This window comes from Lygodium microphyllum, chromosome 9 (assembly GCF_053477565.2).
Source record: "Lygodium microphyllum isolate KBCC chromosome 9, Lygodium_microphyllum_v1.1.10, whole genome shotgun sequence".
Lineage (NCBI taxonomy): Eukaryota > Viridiplantae > Streptophyta > Polypodiopsida > Schizaeales > Lygodiaceae > Lygodium > Lygodium microphyllum.
Window position 1 is genome coordinate 120,407,046 of NC_141143.1, and position 14,269 is coordinate 120,421,314.

Below are 14,269 nucleotides of genomic sequence, written 5' to 3' on the forward strand. Positions count from 1 at the left end.
AACTAAGTTTTCCCTATGCGAATTTATATTTAAAGCGCCCATATCATGCGGAAACAAAAAGGGTGAATTTGATGGAACCTAAACTTCCACAGGAGGGGTATTATCGGCTCTCGTGCTTCAAGTGGGGACTCCTACATGTGCCCCTCTTACTCCCACATGTGCTCCTCTTGTGTGGTGCTTTGGGGCCATCGCAATCAGGGCTAGGGCAGGTGGAGGGTGTGCTGAAATTCCCTGCAACTGGCAATCCTTCCCTCCCGCAAGGGAACTCCCTTTGCAGGCGAATTCTGTCCCTTACGCGATCCCTCTCTCTCTCTCTCTCTCTTTACTCCCCCTCTCTCTCTCTCTCTCTCTCTCTCTCTCTCTCTCTCTCTCTCTCTCTCTCTCTCTCTCTCTCTCTCTCTCTCTCTCTCTCTCTCTCTCTCTCTCTCTCTCTCTCTCTCTCTCTCTCTCTCTCTCTCTCTCTCTCTCTCTCTCTCTCTCTCTCTCTCTCTCTCTCTCTCTTTGTCTCCCCCTGACATGTTGTCAACGGGAAGAGAGAGGGAGAGTTAAAAAATTTTGAATTAAAATTTAAAAAAATTTAAAGGGGGGTTCTTATGCACCCGGGGGGGGGATGTTACAAGAACTTCACAACCTTCAGTTTTCCATATACTTTGGCTTATCTTGAAAAGACAAATTTATACATAAGACGATTGAATAAATGGATTAAGAGCTTGAAACTTATAGTCACAAAGATGGATGAATTGCAAATAGAAGTACAACTTCAATTGATACAAGAAGAGTCTTGCCCTTCCTTGCCTATGAATATAGCTGCCTATTTCAGCCTAGGCATGAAGAATATCTACAAGATACTTTCTCTCTTTTCAACTAATTAGTACAATGAAGATAGAGGTTGAAGATAAAGACTGCCAATATAACAGCTACATAAAAGCTTCAATTTATGGATTTATTGTTATGGACAGCCAAGATTAATTCCAAAGCATGGCAAGAAATCACCAAAAGACTTCTTTGAATCCTCCCTTGAATGAAGAGGGAGTAAGATACTATGTAGAGGGAATTACAAGTCTAGCTTGTACTTGCAATGATTGTAGGTGAAGAAGAATCTATGCTTACAAGTTTCAGCCCTGAAATACCCTATTTTAGGCTGAGAAGAAGTGGCCAAAAGTATCACATAATAGTGGCAAAAGATGTACTTGAAACTTTCTTACAAAGAGTATAGCTTGTAGTCACTCATGAGAACCAAGAACAGCCCATGCTTTACCAAGATTAAAGAAGAGGATCACAAATTAAGCTTCAGCCCATGAATACCCTATTTTGGGCTGCCAAGGATAATCCAAGATGTCACAAATAATCTCCCAAAGAGTACTTTCAATGCCCTTTCAAGGCAATAGTGATTAGATGCAGCAATTACAAGTGAAAGTAGAGTATGTTCTCTTCATAAACCATAAGAATTGAAAGGGAGCAACAAAGAGACATGATTCAACCCCAAAAAAAAGAGAGTGTTGGGCTACATATGACAGTCCAAAATTAGAGCTTTATGTCTCCCAAAGATCTCTTCTTGATAGAGAAGAGAGTCTATATCAAGAGTTAGGTACACAAGGCATTGCCCTTTTCTTCTTCTCCACAAATTCATGTATCACTTGAACCCTACAAGAGGTGCTTTGTAAAACAGAGATTCAGCCCATAAAAGAGCAAGCTTGGGCCTTTTAGTTCAGCCCACAAGCCTTGATAATAAAGATCAAGAAGTGGAACAAGAGGCTCACTTGATAGGAGAGAGTTGCTACTTCATAGACATAGACACAAACAATGTTCAAAGCTTCCTTCTTTCTTCTTCAATGAGCATGAATTTCCCCCCTATGAATGGGCTACTGCCCTCTTCTTTATACACATTTACCCTATTTCTCACAACCAAGAGTGGCATTCCATTTTCATCAATGCATGGAAAGAGAGGTACTTACATGTCAAGTAGAGTCTTCTGAAGTTGCTTCTGGTTGCATGGTGTCATCTCCTTCGTTGTGGTAGTGTATGAGCTTCATCCTGAGCCCATAAAATGTGGTGCAAAAAGTGGAAGGTTCATGTCTTTCAAATGAACCACATCTAGATCACATAAGCAAGGCTATGGTAAACACAATGTCCCACACTTAGCCAACTTAGACAACTCCATCTTCTTTGTGACTTTTCTTGTCAATACACTTGTATTTCTTGAATATCATAAGTACACAACCTCATCATAGGCTTCCCAAGGGGACCTACCAAGTCATCTGCTCATGACCAAATTTTTAATATTCCATGACTAATAGAACTTGTACCAACTTCATGTATGCAATGCAAGGAAGGATAAGAGTAAGTAACCAAAATCTAATCATCTTGTCAAGGACCCATGATGATTATATTGTGTCATGTTGGTGGACTTAGGTGTTTAAGATTTATTGCACTAGGCAAGTCTTTATGTAGCTTGTCTAGGATACAAGTGACTAAGTGATACATGTAAAGGATAAAAGCTTTGTTTTTAAACCATGGGCATGGAATCTCGTGACAACGTTCTCTACTGTCTCTAATTTAATTTGATAATTGCCTTTTATTGTCCCTAAATGTTTTGTATTTGTGATAATTATTGAATTCCATGCACATCCTTCTTTCCTTTTATATGATTGGCATAATTTTGTGAATGTAAATCTATCTAGATCTTTGTAAGTATTTATTTTCTTTCATGTTTTGTTGATCGGATTAATCATGTATGTAGCATGTTCTACCCCTTGTTATTGATGGATGTACTACAAGAGGAGTCCGATATGTAATATATCACCTTGGACTGCTTGCAAGGTATTTATCGCTTGTTAGTTTTTTATATAAAATTTTATTTGATATCATCTTAATTCAAAAACATCTCTAATATCTTATTTCTTTCACTGATAGATGGATTACATCTAAAGAGATTGCCAAAGGGTCGATTCCACAAAAGAAGCATAAATGTATAGAGCTTCTTTGTTTAATGAAAAAGGAACTTCCAACCTCCTTTTTTGATATCCAAGTTCATCTTCTAATCCACCTAGTGGACGAGATAGAGCTTGATGGTGTTGTGAGCACTCGATGGATGTTTTGGGCCAAGAGATTTATGGGAGTATTGAAAGGTTATGTATGTCAAAAAGTAAAACCAGAGGGTTCTATGGCAAAGGGATGGATGCTTGAAGAATGCATGCATTACATTTGTGAATACCTTGAGAAAACTGATTCTGAAGCTCCACGCATATGAACAAATGAGTCATCTTCTACCATGTCAGATGAGGTACTGTCCGGTAAGGGAGTCCCTTTTCGACTTAAGGTCCAAGATAAATTTGATATTTCTACTTTCATTGTCTATAATAACGAATGCATGCAACAATTCGCTGATGAGTACGAGAAGGAACTTGCAAGAAAATGAGTTGGCAGACATAAAAAGAGGAGATCCAGATGTCAAACCAATGTAAATAACAACATAGACATACCTACTTGCATGGATTGGTTATACACCCATATGCAACGGGCGGTTAGTGATCATGAGCCAATCTGAACGGAACAGAGAGAGTTTATGATCGAGTGTGAAAGACATGTAACTTGTTGGGATTTTTGAAAACTCTGAACTAAACAAGCAAATTTCATTTTTTTAAATAATTTAGTTATTGGTCTAGGCTCAAATGTATACCAACATGTGGGCATATGGACAACATCTTCAGATAAAAGCTTTTGACGACTTACATCTAACTCAAGTTTCTTGCATTAATGCCTCTTTCAAGCAATTATCATGTGCAAGTTCAAGAAGAGACACAAATATTGTCGACAGTGAACTTGGTTACGTGGGAACCATAGTCAAAATTTATGAAGTATCATATCATATCTTCAAACAAGTAAATGAAATCTCTCTTCATGCAACAATGACATGTAGATTTCTTGAAGCTATACATAATTCTAAAGATTTGATTCATGTATTTTGACAGGTGGATTGGTTTCATGCCAAGTATAAAGGCAATAATGCCACAATAAAAAGAGAACTGTCTGAATTTTGGTCCCGTCGACTCCTCAAAGTTATTGCATGAAACAAAAGAGCCTTACATTCTACCAACTCATGTTGAGGACTATTAGTCTTATGTGTCAACTCACAAATCAACCTATGTGCAGTAAGATTTAATCTCAAAATAATTAATTATGAAGTCATGATTTTTATTCTTTTGAAAACTTACTAACAAGGGTGGGTGATGGGGAGTCTCATGGTGATAGCCTCATATGGCTAGTGTCGAGGTTCGATTCCCCTTAGACTCGTTTTTCTTTCTCTAGCTGTGTCCATGGTAATCTTATCTTCAAGTTCATTGAAAGAATGTTTGTATCGGGGTTCGATTCCCCTCCTCTACCAAGGCTTCTATCTCGCGTTTCAACTCCATTATCAACATCTCAACCTTCAGTACCCGCAATCAAGTATTGTTTCCTGGATCGACTTGGCCTAGAAGTAGACCATCGAAGCTAGCAATCTTCTATCGTTTCCTAGTCGCAATTCTAGCAGCACCCTCAATGAGTACCCACAATACCCTTAGCTGGAGTACTCCCCCCCACACTACCCATCTGCTACTCTAGTCCTGCTCTCTCTCTCTCTCTCTCTATGACACTATGGTCACCCCAGCTTTGATGTATGCGGTAGTAGTATGGGCCCCATGCTCGTCAGCCACCTCATGGATGTAGATGGAGAGACCACAGATATGTATGATCTCATGCTTGTTTTGTAGCAAATGATCAATATTGCTGTTCTACCTGACATTGGTATCAGAGCTCTCTAGTCGTAACTTTTTGGTCTCATAGGTCATTTTGGCCTTTTGAAGATGTGAATATAGCATTTCATTTTGTTTCATTTCTCTCTCTCTCTCTCTCTCTCTCTCTCTCTCTCTCTCTCTCTCTCTCTCTCTCTCTCTCTCTCTCTCTCTCTCTCTCTCTCTCTCTCTCTCTCTCTCTCTCTACTTATCGTGCATTGTCGCATTGATGACTCATGAGTGTGCACATTTTCTTAAGCAACCACTTCCGACTCCATCCTGTCCCAAACTCCGTCTCTAGTGTGTTGATGACATATTTCTTGTCATCCTCAAGCTGATCGTTGCATTGCAAAATAAAGTCAATTAGTAATTCAAATAAAAAATTGTAATTCATATTCTTTATGTTAAATAATACTTACCCCCATGGTACATGAACTCACTGTAGATAAGACATGCAGAGGTCTCTCATTCGACGTTTGAATGCGATGCCGGCTCCAACCTCAAGGATACCCCCGTTAGGCATGATGTCACATGAGACACCCAAAGTGCCAGTGCACGTGTGCATTGGTACTAGTGGGGGCATTAGTGGTGTCTCGCCAATTGATCAGGCTGGTGGTGTGCTACTTTGCCGCACTGACGCCTACATCCAATACAAACATACAATACATTGAGATGCGAGTTCTTAAAAACTACTTGATATTTCATCCATAATCGCCATAAAAGATATACCTACAAGACTGACAACCACTAGCTTGTGAATCAGGTGTCACTTGAGTAGAAGGAGGTACATCAGGAGTAAGTTGCTGACTCTCGTGATGTGATGTACCTGGGATAGGAGTCCCAAGAAAACAAAGACATCAAAAGGATATATATATTAAGAATTCTATATGTAAAAAAAGGATGATATTACTATTTTATCAATCAAGAAGCTTACGGATGCTCTATAAAGTGTGCATGAGAAAAAGTATCCACTCCTACATGTGGTTGGGAGGATGTACCCTCTCCAAGATGTATGAGCATACTGAATATCCCAAGAATCTCGATGGTGCTATCTAAACTAGCATCATCCATGTCCACATAATCTGCCATGGCCTCTGACAATGTATCTCTAGAAAGTCCAATGCCTCGTAGCAAAGTCTTGATGATCGCCAACTTCACTTTATGGGTGTGGTCACTCATCGTATCTATATATTTAAAACAACTATATGTTAGAATAGAGATACATTGTTAGAGGAGAGTTCAATCTATCTAATAAAAAACATTGACCAAATAACTCCAAGCAAGATGTGTCCACATTGAAGGGGATGCAATGGCAGTGGAGAAGGAGAAGAGGAAGATGCGAGAGAGAAGAGCACACACAATGTAGGTGCTGTCCAACTGAACTGACAACCTTATTGCACTATTATATTATATATGAATAAAGAATGGGCACGGACAAGCCCATAGGCCTTTTACCCCAACAACCTCCCATTAAAAGGCCAATGTGGCTGGGGAGTGAAAACAAAGAAAAGAAAAAAAAAAGACAAGGTGAGGAATCATGGCATCTCACCGAACACCCAATCGGAAAGTGAGCTGTGCAAGAAGTGTCGAGAATATCTGCAAAAGAAGAGTCAAGCATCCTCAAGTCCATGACATCTAGGAGATAAGTAATCCCACAGCTCCATACAATGGAGCAACCCAAGAATGCTTCTCATGAAGCAAGCACAACTCATCAGTGCACGGCTGTAAAGCATCAGAGTCGCGCATAGCATCACCATAGCGTATACAAGACAACGGAGAGTAATTAAACTCTCCAGAGTCAATCACTAAAAGAGAGCCAATATCCCCAATGGGGTCTCAAGACTACATGTGGCCTCAGCGAAGTGGAAGACTGACATATGGCTGGTTGTCTAGCCTACAAAACTACAAGAAAATGGCTCTCATGAGCCTGCAAGGGGTCTAGCAACTAACCACCAACATCTTGACCCTCACTGCTATGCATAGCTACTTCATCTAGGCTAATAAGTGCCTCATTTTCAGCATAAACAGCTTGCTGTAATGGCACTGTAGCTACTGTAAAATCAACCATAAAGCAAACTGAATGCTCATTAAGAGGCCTGAGAGGTGTCTACGTCTCATACAAGATAGCATGACGGCTATGTATGACTTGTTGGGCATCCAAATCCCATAATCTATAGGCCTTAAAGTCTGTTGAGAAACATGCGGGATCTAGAGCATGGCAGTGAGTTATGGTGGATGGAAGGAGAAGTGTGGACTCATGATGGAGAAGACAAAGACACTGTTCGTGACACAAGTGAATTAGGTCCCAAGATTGAGACTTGGACTCATAAACACAATCTTGTGTATGTGGACAATGACATTGACACTTCACTGAAAAGAAAAGAGTACTATCATTGCATTAAGAAAAGGAAGCAAGTACAATGCTTTATAGGAAAGTAGGAAACTGCAGTAGGCAACACAGTGCACATGGGATAGGTAAGCCTGCATGTCCTTAGCCCTGAAGCTCCATATGAAGAGGTTGTTTAGTGAGTGTGATTGCTGAATCTCAACACCCCTCCTCAATCACAACTAGAAAGGCACAAAGTGTGTAGATGCTGTAATGAGAACCACTTGCAAAGTGTGGACACACCACAAACATGGTAGACACCAGAGGCTGTCGCAGAAAAGGCTAAGTGTGGGCACCAAAACATGATGGACATCCAGAGGTTGTAACAGAGGCCTCACAAAGTGTACAGGGACTGTAATGCCAAGTTACATGAGGAGTTTACAAAGCTTATGGCAGGAAGCATTAGGGCAAGGAAGTACAAGGCTTTTAAAACAGTCTATCAGAGTAATGAGAGTAGAAGGACTGATGAGTCTTGTCCTTCCGATCCTGGTGGTCTTCATCTTCATCTTCTTCTTCATCTTTTGGTCCATGGTCTTCTTCTTCTTTCACAGTTGCAAGATAGGCCTTTTGGGACCTCTTCCTAGCATGACAGAACTTCTCAGTATGTCCGGTCCTTTTGCAGAAGTCACAGAAGAGCGGTTCCTTTTTACCTTTGTATCTATTGTTTACATATAACATTTGTTCATCCTTTGAAGTGCTCGGCTCTTCTTTGCTTTTAAGTTTCTTTTCTTCTTCTAACAAAGAGGCTTTAATATCAACAAGTTGAGGATCAAGCATATTGGTTAGAGTGGTTGATACATTATCATAGGCAGGAGGCATACTTTTTAGCAAGACACCGATACAACCATCTTCATCCATTTTTAGCTTTATTCCTGCAAGTTGAGTAAGCAGGCTTTCCATGTAGTTCAGATGGGATGCCAGGGATGTATGAGGCTTCATATCAAGTCGAAAAAATTCAATTAATAGACCATACTTAGATGACTTTGACTGTGCACCAAATAGGGTATCCAATTTATCCCAAGTGTCATGGGACGTGTCACAGGCATCCACATGATGAATGTAGCTGTCGTCCAATTCCAGTTTGATGATGGCTTGTGCCTTGTCATCATTCTTATGCCAAGTAATTGCAAGGTCCATATCTCGGGGTTTCTTCTCTTTACCATTTGTGATGGCCCAAAGACCCTTCTTCATCAGGATGAGCTTGATGTGGGTTTGCCAAGTGTGGAACCCAACTCCTTTGAATCGAGCATTTGAAGAGTCTTTTCCCATGTTGAGGTTGCAAGATCAGTAGCAAATCAACACCATAATTCTGAGATTTTATCAGTAGAAGAGTAGATTGCAATGTGTCAAGAGACACAATTAATGACAGTGTGAAAACACACTATGTCAGTGTTGATGTTGAGCTTGATTCTTCTTGTTCGGGATCGTTTGATCATTCTTCAATCTTCTCAAGTCCTTCCCCTCATTGATTTGATGCTGGGTCAATGGATTAGAGTGGGCTTTAGCTTGGTTTAGTGTCAAGAGTGAGAAAAATGAGGAAAAAAGAAGCTTGAGAGATTTTGGCTATGGCTGACAGTTTAGGGTTTCAGATAGGGCCTGGTTTTTTGCAGATTGTAGGAGCTATGGTTGATCATTTCCAAAACTTTCTTTATGGAAATGAAGCTTACTTCAAGCTCTTCAAAAGCCCTATCCTCCTCATCAAGATCGTGGCATGTATGGCGCACGCAGAGTGGACGAACAGGCACGGCGCAGATTTGGGCAGCGATGTTGAATGTCTGCAATACCAAGGCTGTAGATCACCAATGTGGTCGATTTTTGTGCCAGGAGGGAGCGCCCTAAGTAGAGGAAGATATGTCTAGAAGAAAGTTCATGAAGATATGCTCTATAGAGAGAGATATGAAGGCTCCATGGAGGGTATGTCCTGCAAGTCACAGTTGAAGACTATGGCAATGATTGGGAATTTTCACAATGTTGAGCTTCAGATAGCCAAATGTCATGGATTGATGTGATACATGGAAGCTTTATGAGTTGGGGAATACTTTTCCAGAAGGAAGCTCCAAGATATTTGACCTGTGGAATGAGATATAAGCAGCTCAATCTGACAGGGTGCTGCTGGCTATGGCTGCCATGGAAGCTTAAGTGAGGGTAGAGTTGGGAGATGAAGTCATGGGATGGAACTAAGATGACCAGAGATTAACATGAGATGAGAGAGGGTAGAGGAGAGCTAAGCCAAGCTGAGCCATGCCCGACAGGGCTCTGATACCATGTTGAGAAACATGCGGGATCTAGAGTATGGCAGTGAGTTATGGTGGATGGAAGGAGAAGTGTGGACTCATGATGGAGAAGACAAAGACACTCCTTGTTACACAAGTGAATTAGGTTCCAAGATTGAGACTTGGACTCATAAACACAATCTTGTGTATGTGGACAATGACATTGACACTTCACTGAAAAGAAAAGAGTACTATCATTGCATTAAGAAAAGGAAGCAAGTACAATGCTTTATAGGAAAGTAGGAAACTGCAATAGGCACCACTATGCATATGGGATAGGTAAGCTTGCATGGTGCACAGATCGGTCGCAGTATGCTCACGTAGTGAATCCCGGAAGGTCCCCAAGAACAATGAACTCTACCTTTTTGCACAAATCACAATGTAAAAAGCATGAACGACAAGAGCAAGAGACCAATTGGGTTCAATCTCCCCCCATGCCTTGTGTGAGCGCTTCACAAAGCATGTATTTTTATGTATATTTCCATCTTCATGCTCAATAATAGCCCAATTTACAAAAATATGACAAGCTTTTAGCTTTTGAGTTTGCTTTTACAAAAATAGAAATAAAGCTAGTGGACGGTGCCCATAGAGTTTGGCACGCCCAACACAATGTCCAAATAGAAATAACATATCCGTGTGAATAGGCGCATACAAAATAATAATAAATAATCGATGTCTCAATAGACATGACAAAATATAGGCGTGGCGCCTATCAAAATATAATCCATAGGTCGAATACTCGCTAGAATCCAATGCTTTCCTCCGCCACTACTGCTATCTCTACACATCAACTGAAGCATTCACAATCGTTAGTAAAATAATACAATTAAACCGACAAAAGTGAATATCTAGCAGTCTTCAGCTACATAAATAAATCAACTGGTTAGAAATAAATCCTAACCTTAATTTATTACGAGTGCGCACTCTAAACTCATAAACGTTTATTAATTTAATATGCATTTTGCGGAATCACCTGCTATGAAATCACCCATGTGCACACTAAATTAATGAAACGCCCGAAAAGGACAGGCGTCCCCATCAACTTCTCGCACAAAGAATCCACTTTGTGTATGAGCCCCGGTCATCAAAGTTTACGGAATCCACCGTAAAACCTCACGGAATCCACCGTGGCACGGAATCCACCGTGGAATATGCCTCTTGGCATCATACCCCCGGGGTGGGATAGCAATTGACCTCAATTGCTATTAGCTCAATGTGGAGCTAACAGAGTGGGGAAAGCATTTAAGTCTCTAGCGTGCATCCATTGTGCTTCCTCTACATGATGGTTCTTAAATTTAACTAGATATCTAGAATACCTTCGGCCAGTTCTAGTGGTCATAAAGTCAGTGTCAATGATAGCTTCTGGTTCAAGTATTTCAGTCTCTTCCTCTAATAAAGGTGGGTTTTCATAAACAGGGTGGACAGGTAATTGGCCTCTAAATGGTCTCAATAAACTAATATGAAATGTATTGTGAATTTTCCAATGAGATGGTAATTCTAACTTGAATGCATTGTCATTAATTTTATGAATGATTCTAAATGGTCCATAGAATCTAGGAGCTAGTTTGACAACTGGATGTCTATCTACACTTTGCAGTCTACGTTTTTCTATTCTCAGCCAAACATAATCATCTACTTTGAAATTCATAGCTTGTCTTTTCTTGTTGGCTTGTTTGGTATATGATTGCCGGGCTTTAGCAATCATATCTTTAACGTCATCAAAAATAGTGTTATGCATACTTGCAATATCATCAGCACTCTGAATTCTATTAGACAAAGATCCTGTTGCAGATAATCTATATCCATAAATGACTTCAAACGGTGCTTTCTTTGTAGATGTGTGCGGTGTATTGTTATATGCAAACTGTAATAAATGCAAATGAGTGTCCCATGCATGAGGTTTAGAGATAGTATATGCACGTTAAAGATCTAAAATGGCGCTGTTTGTGGCTTCTGTTTGTCCATTAGTTTCTGGATGAAATGCAGATGAGAAATCAATCTTTATGCCTAGATTAGCAAACAGTGTAATCCAAAAATTATTACAAAATCTAGAATCACGATCTGAAATAATCACATTTGGCAATCCATGGTTAGTAAAAACAGTTTTCAAAAACAACTGTGCTACCTGTGATGCTGTTAAAGTTTTCTTACATGGAATGAAATATGCTTGTTTACTAAATCTATTTACAACTGTCCAAATCATATCATGGTTAGATTTAGTATTTGCTAAACCAGTAATGAAATCCATAGAAATTTGTTCCCAAGGTTTAGTTGGAATAGACAAAGGCATAAGTAATCCATACTGTTTACCATGATGTCTCTTAACTCTTTGACAAATCAAACATTCAGAAACGAAATTAGATGCATCTGCATCCATATGCGGCCAATAAAAATCTTCAGTTAACATACGTAATGTAGATATGATACCTCTATGACCTTGATATGGGGGACAATGAATTTCATTCAAAACAAAAGATCGGAATGGAATAGTAACACACAATCTCTTTTCATAAAACATAAATCCATCATTATATGACAATGAATCAACAGAAATGAAATTATTTTGAACTAATTTATTCCAATCAGAATGAAAAGTAATATCCTGGTGATATGTATCTTTCATAGCAATCAAAGAATCAAAAGATATGGCAGAAATATTATGAATTGCAGGTCTTCTACTCAATGCATCAGCCACTACATTTTCTTTTCTAGGTTGGTATTGAATGATAGGATGAAAACTTTGAATGAAGGAAGCCCATTTGATATGACGGTCAGAAATTTGGGGTTGGCTAAGTAAATGCCTGATACTTTGCTGATCGGTCTTTATCATAAATTTTGAACCCATTAAGTAGTGTTTCCACTGTCTTAATACTTGTACAACTGCTAATAGTTCTTTGTCATATGTGGAATATTTCAACTCAGAGGGTTTCAACTTACAACTAGAATATGCTATAGGATGATTGTCTTGCATAAGTACAGCTCCTATTCCTGATCCGCTAGCATCGGTCACAACTAGAAAGAATGGTCTATTAAAGTCAGGCAACTGTAGAACAGGGGCATTGGTTAATGCATGTTTCAGTAAGTCAAAGGATTTCTGCTGATTTTCGGTCCATTGATAAACAATTCCTTTCTTGAGAAGTTTGGTTAATGGTAAAGCAAGTAATGAAAAATTACGTATAAACTTCCTATAGAAACTAGCAAGACCAAGGAATGAGCGTAACTCATGCACATTTTTAGGAACAGGCCAATTCAATATTGCATCAATTTTCTTAGGATCAACTTTAATTCCTTCAGATGATACAATATGACCTAAATATTCAATTTCTGTCTTAAAGAATTCACTCTTTTCAGGATTTGCAAACAGTTGATTTTCTTTCAATAACTGAAAAACTAATGACAAATGCTCATAATGTTCTTTCTCATTTTGACTAAACACCAAAATATCATCAAAGAAAACAATTACACAATATTGATATTTCAGAAAGATACGGTTCATCATTCCACTAAAGATAGCAGGTGCATTAGTCAATCCGAATGGCATGACCAAAAATTCGTAATGACCAAACTGTGTTCTAAATGCAGTCTTGAATATGTCAAACTTATCTAGCCTCACCTGATGATAACCAGACTTAAGGTCAATTTTACTAAATATAGAAGATCCTTGCAGTTTGTCCATAAGGTCATCAACTCTAGGAATAGGATACATATTCTTTACAGTGATCTTATTTAAAGCTCGGTACTCAATACACATACGATAGGTATTATTCTTTTTCTTGACTAATAATACAGGTGCACCGAATGGAGAACTGCTAGGTCGAATCAAACCTCTATTTAGTAATTCCTCAACTTGACTCTGGATTTCTTTTTGCTCTATCTGGTTGTGCCTATATGGTGCTTTGCAAGGTGGTTGTGTGCTAGGAATCAAATCTATCTTATGGTCTTCTGGACGTGAAGGAGGTAAACTTGGTAGTAGGTCTTCTACAAAATAGTCCTTAAAATATGCAAGAAATTCCTTATGTCTAGGGTGCATATGATTTTCCTTTACTTGCAATTCATTCACCCAAATGAGATATGATTTACTACTCTTGCGTAATGCACGTTTTGCTTGAGTATGCGAAAGCAGTGGAAAAACATTAGATGCATGCATACCATATAATGTAATAGATTTTTCTTGAAAATTAATATTCATTGTGTGTGTGGAATAATCTATATCTGGGTTATGCTGGTGTCGCCAAGGCATTCCTAAAATAATGTCACTCGACTGTAATGGAACAACTAAGAAATTTCTTCTTTCAGTGTATGAACCAATTTGAATCTCTAAGTCTTGCACTTCCTGTGTACCATTATACCTAGTGCCTAAAAATGTAGCTTTTATACGATAATGCGTAGGTACATTCTGTAATTTCAATTCCTTTACCAATTTTGCTGAAATAAAATCATGAGTACTACCATCATCATGCAAAATAGTCTTTTCCTTTCCATGCACCAAACATTTCATAGTCAATAATGAATGTGGAGTAGGCATACCTGGTAAAGTATCAGAAGTAGTAGTAGTGTCGTCCTCATCTTCAGTGAAATCAGGCATATCCTCATGTTTGTCTTCGTCCATGGCTCCAAGATAGTTGATATGAGCTAGTGGCTTCTTTGAATGACAATTTGCTGCGAGATGTCCAGGCTGGTGACATTTATAGCATACTATTGGCTTGGCTTTGGTTACATTATTTGCAATGGCGAGAAGTCTAGGTACATTTGGATTTGCTTGTGGAATAGGCTTAGGATTTGGATTGACATTGGATGGTAATGCAGGTGGTTTAGCCCAGTTCTTGCGGAAAGATGAT

The 14,269-nt window shown here is 39.1% G+C and overlaps 1 pseudogene; it reads right to left on the reverse strand.

The window, feature by feature from the left end:
- Positions 1 to 4,980: 4,980 nt before the first annotated feature.
- On the reverse strand, positions 4,981 to 5,951 carry LOC148031497 (uncharacterized; annotated as a pseudogene).
- Positions 5,952 to 14,269: the final 8,318 nt, after the last annotated feature.